Source organism: Electrophorus electricus, chromosome 2, assembly GCF_013358815.1.
Source record: "Electrophorus electricus isolate fEleEle1 chromosome 2, fEleEle1.pri, whole genome shotgun sequence".
Lineage (NCBI taxonomy): Eukaryota > Metazoa > Chordata > Actinopteri > Gymnotiformes > Gymnotidae > Electrophorus > Electrophorus electricus.
In genome coordinates, this window is record NC_049536.1 from 11,561,843 (window position 1) to 11,572,648 (window position 10,806).

Genomic DNA, 10,806 nt, shown 5'->3' on the forward strand with positions numbered 1-10,806 from the left:
ATATCAAGCAATTAATAAAATCACAACTGGTCTTTCAAATCTATTAGAATCATATAAAGTGCATATTTCGCCATATTTAGAAAATAACTACTAGTTCCTGAATAACCCAGATATAGACAGCATCTGTAACACATTAAGTTGGTTTATGATCAGGCTCCTGGCATGGACAACAACAGAGTACATGCTGAGAACTAGTGTATATTATATTTTGAATAAGCAGGCCAAGACTAGATCAAAAGCTCTACTGACCTGTAAAACAGTAAACTATCATGTCATTTTTCAGAAGGAAAAGTGGAATTAGAATTGGTGTCCCATAGCACCCACTAGATCACAACTACACAGCAACATCCCCAGTACTGAATCAACCCTCACAGTGTTAATTTACGTCCATCTGAAAATAAAACCGCAGATCTTAATTCAACACTAGACATATTTTTGCATATTTGTCTGTGGGATTTTAGACAGAAGTTGGTCTGATACACTGAGTCAAGTTGCAGGACTTCCAGCCTAAAGCAGAAGTACGAGATCTGGAAATGCAGATCGCAGGTTGCAAGCCTTTCAGAAGCACGCCATGCTCTGTGCTGTCTTTAGGGTTTGTGTTCCTGCAGTCTTTAGTCAGTCACTTAGGTTAAAGGCATGAAGCATGCAAAAACAGTCAAGGTGAGTTGTAAGGTGAATAAATAGGCAGGTAGTCTGTTTTAGACGTATGGAAAGTGTGAAGTGCTGGGTGCATTTCCTGAAGGTGAAAGCAATGTGACGGAAACCATCACTCCCTTAAGGAGAGGGCAGTGTGACAAAGACCATCACTCAGGGAGGAGAATGGGTGCTCTGGCTGCCATGTCAGAGAGCATGCTCATTGGTCATGTGGTCAGAGCACATCCTTACCACCTGGGTTTGAGAACGGACATGGTTGCTGCCCTCAGCCTTTGTCGCAGTTACCTTCAGTGTGAGCAGTCTGTGTTAGTCTAGGTTAGGTTACCTTCATTGTGAGTGTTCTGTGTTAATCTAGGTTAGATTAGCTTCATACATTCAGTTTCCACTTTTGTTACACAGCACTAAAATGTAATAAATGTAATAAAGTAAAATGGTTTAAGGCCAAACCTATATCTGGGAAAAGCAGAGTACTATTTCTGAGATGGTGTATTCTGCAGTTTCCAGCAGCTCTTCAGAACTGAGCACTTAGATGAGAGGCTCATCCCCTTATCTATAGCAGGCGGCATCTTCATTTCGAGATATAAACAGCCAAAATCAAAGGCAATGGAAAAGATGGAGAGAGAGAGAGGTGGGGGGGATATGTTTATTATTTCCATCTGTGAGCCTGTGGTGCTTCTGATAGCTTTTGGGGCTTAACACTAAAAAACCTCTTTCCACATTTCTACAGTAATACAGGCCCTGAATTTGGGACAAGGATGACCTCTTGTGGAGAGAGGAAATATCTCCCTAATTGGAGATGCCCTAGTACATGTTAAGAATCAGATCCAGATCAAGGCACCAGATGGCGCCAGCGGCTGCTCAATTCATATACATCATTATATTAGAGCGTTATGATAGCTTTGTGTTGCCTAAAGCCATTCATCATATATTTCACATGTTCTAATAGTCTAAATACGCATCTGAGCTCTCTCTTCTCTCTTTGTCCCTCTCTTTTTTCTCTCTCTGGTGTTTGACAACCATCAATACAGCACTGTGGTAACAGGTTTAACTTCAGCCTAAACCCAACCACCATTAATCTCTCCATGTCTGATGAGGAAAAGAAAGCCTTCTTATTTAGGACAGTGCACTGATAGTTCTGCAGTGTGTTCACACTTGTACAGTGAGGGTTTGTTCATTCATATGGTGGATTCCCTCAGTTCACACCCCACACTGTGCTGGCTACCACATGGAATGCCACATGGAAAATGTATGACAGAGGTGAGAGAGCACATCATCACTGATTTCAAAACAATCTAACATTTCACTTCTTGAGGGCAACATATTTTTCTCCAGGTATTTTAATTAGGACACCTGTTTCTATGCACTGCATTCTTGTTGCACACAGGTTTCCCAAGCAGCGATGTTAGCCTCTGCTGGACATGCATGCAAAAGCAAAGTGGTCCAGTTTGGTGGCCCAAGGCAGGGCACAGCCATTCGGCTCACTGTGCTTCCAAACATGCGCAGACAGCTCCTGGAGATGCTGTGTAAATCATTCAGCCAATTCCAGAGCCAAGCGTCTGTTTACATGTACTCTGTTTTCCCACAGTCCTGGAGAACAAACCATCAGCTGCAGGCACCCTCAGGAAGGGCAAACACAGTCAGAGCCATGTGGGACTACTGTGGATCTCACATGGTGTTAAAGAGGATTTGCAAGTGCGTTGTGCAAGAAGGTTTGAAGTGCACGTAGGTGTTTTGGCTCCTAGCAGAGGGAGGAGTCCTAAAGCCGCTCAGAACTCTCCCGGAGTCAGAGGAAGAGGCAGAGAGAGGGGGGTGGAGAGTTGTGTATTCTTCATTCTTTAACTCTCTCTCTCTCTCTCTCTCTCTCGCGCTCTCTGTCTCTCCTTTGCTCTCTCTAAGTCTGTTTGTTCACTGCTCTGTTTCCTCTGGTGCAGAAGTTTCCGGTGTACATGTTTTCCAGCACGAATTGCTGCATGGCCCTCACTTTAATCGCTAAGACATTTAGCAGCCATCATAAAGATAACACACACATATTGCCTATAGCCATACATTGCAGACTCTGTCAACTAGTCCTAACCTCAGAAGTAATCTGACAGTAATTCTGTACAAGTTGTTTAGTTTCCTTGTTCTATCTCAGGCTTTTTCTATTCCAGGAGCAGTCACTGGCTCACCCTTTTTGAGATGTCACCCTTCTGGAGCAGTGACCGTAATGCATGAAGGTTAACCCATCATATATGACTCAGACCTGAGGAAAGGCCATTAACGCATCAGGCCAGAACCCAATCTGTGTTCCCTCCAGTCGATCCTAGATATGGGATACAGTACTTTCAGGACATCCCTGTGGTAGACGGCAGCTGGTGGCTTGGACTCGACTCCAACAAGATGTTGCAAAACCGCAAAGCATCTGCCATGCCAGATCTAATGGCCAAAAAGCATAGCAGGCATTCCTTCCGCTGCTGCAGCCGAGCTGCTGTCTGAGTTTGGCTGCCCGCGGTCCTTCTGCCTGATCAAGCTGCCCGTGACCGTGTTGACGAGGAGCTCCTTGTTTTTCCCAGACTCAGTCATGCACACAGTGTAGTAGCTCAGCCCAAAATCTGCTCCTCTCTAAAGCCCCTGGTGTGCATCTGGAGCCTGGTGCAGGCTGGGATCACACTAGTCCCGAGCACTAAAGCAATGTTATTTTTCAGCAGCTCACGTATGTAGAAGAGCACAACATTCTGAACATATCTGACAAAGTTGATGTTCTGGACCTATCTGCCATAGATGTTTCCAAAGGCTTTTTTGGGGGAACAGTGAGATTAGGGCCACCCCAGGCAATAATACCCCATCAAATGACCAATGTTGTTTTGCTTCTGTTAAACTGGTTAGGCCCTCTTTACCAGACCTTCCACTTACCAAAAAAACAGTAGATCGTGCACTGTGGTATGTTCACACACTCTAAAATATATGAATTTTACATTTTTTTTAAAACACAGCTACCATTATTACTAGCTTTAGTTTCAGTGGTATCGTTCAGTGGAAATAATGGATCTGTTTATTTCAACAGTGAGTTTCTGCCCTCGTTGTCTATTTTAGGCCATTCTCACAAACAACAGACAAAAAAACGGAAACCATCACTCAGAAGAGGGCTCACATGGAAAACACACAAAGATAAGGTAAAAAAACACACATGCTGTCCAAAAATGAACAAACACAGGGTCACACAAACACACACTCACTCTCTGGTAAAAGGCCTCAGGCTAGTCCAAGAGGAAATCAATCTGCAAATAAAACAGGTAAATAAGCACTGTCATTGTGGGAATTTAATCATTGGAAATGGAACCTTTTTAAATTTGTTTGTTTCAGAGTGTTTCCAGGTGAAAGGACTGTGTCATAGAGAAACCAGGAGTCCCACGCCCTGCCCTACTATTGTGGCTCTCATCCCGTGTGTGAACCTTTCAGCACTCAGTACATTGTTCTTCAGCTTCCCCACGTCTTTCTTCTGTGCTCTGTGCTGGTGCTGTGGTGTTTTCTGGCGGAAGTGCTCTGGGTCCTGCTCACGCTCTTGTTCCCACGACCTTCTGCCCTTCCTCCAGCCTCATGCAGTTGAGGCCATGCAGGACAAGGCCTCAACTGCCATCCCCCAGCACATTAGCACAGGATAGCACACTGCTCACTGAGACAGACCACAGACACACACACACACACACACAGCTAAATCACAGCTACCATACAACGACTGATTGTTTCTATTTGTGTTTTTCATAAATTGTCTGCATTTTTTCTCAGAAAGACTAGTATAAATATAGACCAGATGCTGGGAACGATCAAAATTAGGAATCTCAGGACAAGAACCATATACTAATTTACATGGAGCAATTTCTTTGGCACAGTTAGATGTTTTATATTTAAATACCATGCTGTATTTTACATCTACTCAGCCAACATTTTTGACAGCACCACATTTTCACCACAGAGTCAAACATTTTCTAGAAAAGCAAAAAAGTTATGACTCGGTTTTTACTTTTTTAGAAAATGTTTGACTCTGAAACAAAAACGTTACATTAAAACATTTTGAACTTGCATTGAAGGATAAGAATGTCCAGATAATCAGACTCCACACACACACACACACACACACACACACACACACACACACACACACACACACCACTGTAATGTTATGGCTCTTGCCTTGAATGTCAAATACTACTAATATGAGCTATCAATAACGTTGGAACGGTGTGTTCTCTGGTCACTGGAACCCCCAAAATAAACCTGCAGTTTCCCCATCAGACATCCTGGTGGGAGCCTTTGGAGGGGCAGTGTGTGCTGGCGGTGGGCTCAGATGACCGTCACCAACATGCCGGCGAATTACAGTGATGAACCAGGCCCTAAGCCAGCGAGTGGTGGGTCCCAGGCTTTCTCTCTGGATGCTGGCAATGAGGTAGATGTCAGTCTCAATATAAACAAAAGAACAGGTTGCGTAATCGCATATTCTTAACAATCATTTGCAACAGCCTTACTCAGCTCTTCATTTGGGCTTCACTCACCAATAATGCCATGATCTCTCACTGGGACAGTGTGGTGCTCTGAGAAAAACATACTTATGTTATATAAAGAAGCCTAAAGCCTAGAACAGGCCTCTTTTCCAGAAATCAGACCGTGGGCAGTTATGACTAGAGACCACATGACACGCATGCACCATGTCAGGATGGCAGAGAACAGCTCACCTGTCTTCAGGAACCATGTCTAACTCCAGCTACAGTGTGTGATGACATGATAGCAAAGCAGATTTGGGGTTTACACATCTGACTCTAATTAACACAGAGAAGCAACTCGGTGCACTTCAGAGCCACAGAAAATCAACAGGAAATAAAACATTCACCTGTCCCATTTGTGAAGATTGAGTGCATTAACTCAAATGAACTGACATTGCACCTGTGCCCTTTTAAAATAGCCATTGCCTAAAGCAGCTTTAGAGAAATCCAGCCCCAAATCCCTCCAGCAGGAGGATGAAGACACCAGTTCTCTTGATCACACACATTATAGAATAATGTATCACAGTTGCATCAGAATATAGCCTATTTGTGGATGTGACTTATATCATTCGAGTCAGAACATAGCAAAGAATTTCAAATGCTTAGTTAATAGGTTTGATAATGATCTGATATGAGCTTTTCAAGCCATGTGTTTCTTGTGCATCAACCCCTCTTGAAAAGCTTGTTCATAATATAGGGATTGAGGGATGTAATCCAGCTCTCTGTGCATTGCAGACTGTTTGAAGCATTCCAAAAGGAAAAGAGTTTTCTTGGTAGAGGAACATTACTATTATCAGTGTGCCAGATTGTCAGTGTGTCTTAAGTAAATGCTTTGTGTTATAAGAAGCCACTAATTACATGAGTTTGTCCTCCATAAAGAATCTTGTGTTGATTTGCTTGTGCATGTTCTGTGCATTTTCCTGCCATGGAAACTCTGGGCCTGAGATCTGAGTGGTATTACCACAGTCAGGCATCTTAATGCGCCACAGACTGCTCAGAAACACTTAACTCACTGTATACAGTGCCCAGAAACATGCCAGTTCTGCTCACTGCCAAACACATTACCCAAGGTATACTCCACATATGTCAAAACACTCAACCACATGACAGGGATGACCTTTGTATCTTCTAGAATGCTAAACTTTGTAGCACCACTGGCAGCATGATAGCACTGTTAGAGAATCAAATGAATCCTCAAAGCATACACAGGTTCAAGGTTGCTTTGGGTCTTGCATTAGTGGTTAAATCCTGTGTTTGTAAAATACGTAAATCAACCATGCAACATATTTATTTGTATGGAAAATGATAGCACCAGTGTGCAGAATTACTAAGAGCTGCTAATACATGGGGTGTAGGTTTGTTTGCTATGCTTCCATAAGCTGAGAATAACCATGTTAGCATGGAGTGCTCCCCCACAGAGATAAAAGCTTGCACGAAGAAGCACTGTTAATGAACATGCTCTTTTGCACAAGGTTCTGCCAATGTTCACGCAGACTATGCTACTATTAACCAAGAGCTCATCTCACAGAATTAATAATGATAAATATGTGTAGTTAGAAACCATTTACATATTGTCCATGATAGAGAGACAGATATGTATAAAGAGAGAGAACTTTCATAGGAACTTTCATCACTAAATCAAACAGAACATATATGTCTGAAAGACCTGCATAAAATTCCAAATAGTGCTCCTAGTGAGTCCACTCCATTCAGGCTCTCTGCTCGTCACCACCTGTCCTATGTTGGCTGCGATTACGTGACACTGTAAATACACATTTCCCGGACATGGGAGAGAAAGAGAGAGGAAGAGATACAATGGGGCCTTTAATTAGACTAAGTCCAGGCCACAGAGCACTAGGGAAGCCTCAGTTCCCCCCGCTGCTCTGCTGGCTAGAGCATTCGTCATGACTGAGCCAACCAACCTGGTGCTCAGAGGAGCTCACTGTGTGTGTGCGCAGTAGGTGAACGTCCAAAGGTCTGTGATGCAGTGTGTGAAGTGTTCCACAACACTTGGATACTGTGTATGTGTGCAGTATATATGCATGCCAAGGTGTATGTAAACTCATGAAGAGGATGCTGGGAGCAACCACTCCTGGAGAGAGAATACTTGCCCTCTATGTCACAGCCCTGATTGTCCTCATTAGCCTCTTGTGCCTTATCTCCTACCCTGACTGGGATGAAGAAGTGCTCTCCGTAATTTTCCATTCTTTGTTCTCCACCCAGCACTGCTGAATATTTCATCCCCACTGTGCTGGCCACGGGCTGTTAGTCAGCTGGTCTGCACATGCACGCCCATTTGGGGAAAAAAAGGTGTGGAGAGGGTCATGCTGAAAGAGATGTGTTTGTTTTTGAGGTAATGTGCAGTGAAATTTGACTTGCATCATTCTAGATATTCATTAAATACAGAGAGGAAAAAATGGTTGAGATGAAAGAAGACTGAGGATGACAGCCTCCACCACACATGTCAAATTAGGCTGAGACCATGTTTACCATCAATGAGCCAGATTCTTACGTCACAATAAGCCTACATAAACCTTTTAGAGATTACTTTGGTATTGTTTAAGTAACAGTGCAAGCAGAACCAGGGGAGCAAGACTTAATTCAACATTTTCTATGCAGCATTGCTCAAAAGAGCCTTTTTACCTTGTTAATTTTAAACATTATTAGTAAAGCTCTACTTTCTCATTATGTTGGTGTATCATAGGCTGTAAAGTGTGCTGTCCATTATTTTGTGTTTCCACTGGCTGTTCTTCTGGTGCTAGAAACCTCTACTAGAGAAACCACAGCTAGGGGTGTGACCAAGCTATGGCACAGGGCTTGTGTTTCCCACTAATGCAGAATTAGGTCACCATACTAAAAAGAAAAGTTACAAATCAATAGTTTTCTTTAGGTTTTCTACAAATTAGAACAAATTCTAGTCATGACATATACTTTATGATTTCCATATAAATGCTCACAGTCAAAATTTGCTGAGCTTTGAAAAAAAAAAAGATGCAGCAACATTTCTAGAATAGATTTTATGTGCTCTAAATGGCAGTAACATTCATAAAAAGGAAAATATGTCTGGCCAGTTACTAGCTCTCCCTTTTCCTCCTGCATTGCTGTTGCAGTTTTAACTCTTGTGTGGTGTTTGGGTATGTGGGACCCATTTTCAATGTTTAACAAAAGAAAAATGTTGCGATTGATTATTATTTCAACCTCAGATTTTATGGCTTTGGGTCATTTCCTGTGAAGAACATATATCATAACACATTTTTAATGACTTCACACTGTACACCCGCCCTACACATTTATATTACACAGGTGGTTTTTGGGTCCACTGGACCCACAGGTAATAAAAGTGACCTCCTACATGACCTACTGTTAGTGTCTGTGTTTCTGTTTGTGTTTGAGGTGGTGGTGGGGTGGGTGTGTATGTGTGTGTGTGTGTGTGTGTGTGTGTGTGTGTGTGTGTTTGCATATGTGTTCATGCACAAGGTCCTACTATTCACAGACAAGATTTCAACAGTTATATTTCACACTGTCTGATCCTACATTCATGCACATTTACCCTCTATCTTGTGGGAATCATTCATTATTTTCTCTCACTCCTCAAAATTGGTGGTGGAGTACAACCAATAAATATCTGTGTGTGTGGCTATGCATAGCAGTTGATCAAGATGGCAAAAAGGTTCTCTGCTCAGAAGGCTTTAGAAATTATTTTTGAAGAGAGAGAAGATTGCAAAAATAATGAAGAGGAAGAATTTTTTGAATTTGAAGATAACATTTCTGTCAATTCAGAGTCTGACAGTGAGTCTGAATAGGATGAAACTGAACTTGAACCACCATCAAAATGAAGAAGTCAGCAACCAGCCACAGGAACCCCTAACCAGCCAGCCACAGGACCAACCCATCAGGCAGGACCAGCCACAAGACATGCCCATCAGCAGCCCACTGCAGGACCAGCCCGACAGCACTCAGGACATCAACAGCTAGCATGTGGAGAAATATGGATGTCAAAAAATGGTGAAATTGAATGGTCTCCTTGGCCAAAGAAAGAGCCACCCCAGGGTCTGCCAATGTGATAAAGATGCAACCGGGGCCAACACGGATGGTAGTTACTCTTGTCCAGGACACTGAGTCTTCTTTTGAACTTTTCATCCCGGATGACATCCAGAAAATTATTCTGGCTTGCAGCAATTTAGAGGGAAGGTGTGTTTTTCAAGAGGGTTGGAAGGACATGGATCAAACCCATTTACATGCATACCTTGGGCTTCTTATCCTTGCTGGAAGTATCTGATCAAAAGGGGAATCCACAGAATCCCTGTGGGATGCATAAACTGGCAGAGACCTGTTCTGTGCCACAATGTCTCTAAAAACTTTCAAATAATTTCCAGGATTATCTGCTTTGATAACCGAGATGACAAACCAGCTCGGCGACAGAGAGACAAGCTAGCTGCCATCAGAACAGTATGGGACAAGTGGGTCCACCGCCTCTCCCTGTTTTACAACCCTGGCCCTAATGTCACTGTTGATGAGCAGCTGGTGCCATTTAGGGGCCATTGCCCATTCGGGTAATACATACCATTTAAACCCGCAAAATACAGAATCAAGATCTGGGCTGGCTGTGATGCTGTGTCATCACATGCATGGAAAAGTACACATGCATCAAGTGCAGGAAATACATATGCAACACACACACAGAAAAACTCTGCCCCACATGTGTTTTATAGGATGCCATGAATAGAGTATGTGTTCAATGGGGCTGATGTTTGTTATACTGACACAAATGTGTCTTAACAATGTCTTAACATAAACATGTTTTTCCACCCATATGCTGATATTGAATTTTCCTTTTTTCTTTTTTACATTTTTTACATTTTATCACATAAATGGATTGCAATATCATTTATAAATAAAAGGGGTAAATGGTAAATATTAATCATATATCCTGTCTTCATATATCCTGCTAGTATTTGTCATAAGGAAACCATCTGGTATTTTTATTACATAAATTGTTATGGCTGCATTGATTTAGAAACCCAATAATGTGGTGGGTCCACCAGACCCACAAACATTGGCTGAGTAACAAAAATATGAAACACCACACAAGGGTTAAATCATATAGCAGAGTTCAGCAAGATACTTTTTAGCCACATGAGTTAATTCCAATATTTGTTACAAATAAACGTCCAAGTTTACAGGGCAATTTAATTCCAGAAGAATCTATATGAAAGGTTCCTGACTGACAAAAGGAAACATTCTCTTGCAAGGACATGCCAAACACCAATAGGATTGTTTTTGGTTAGTAAGTTAGTTGCTTTTTTCAGTACAGTAAGGCATTCCATGCTAGTTCTCTCTGTTGGAAGGTCATTATACTGTCCACTGGCTGAATGATCTATTACCTGTTGTGTCTAATCAGATAGCCATCTTGGTGCCCTGTTACTAATCTGTTAATCCATTTGGCAGAAGGCATTTTCCAGGCGTACAAATCCCATTTCCAGGCAGTCAAACTGTACATAAACAAATAAATTGTTTTCTTATACGAAGCAGATGGGAAAGAGTGTGCTCAACAACCTTTGTATCTAAGGCCATTTTGTACTAATGTACCAGTTAATTATCGAACAGACAAAAAGTGAAATGAGCACCATAGCAT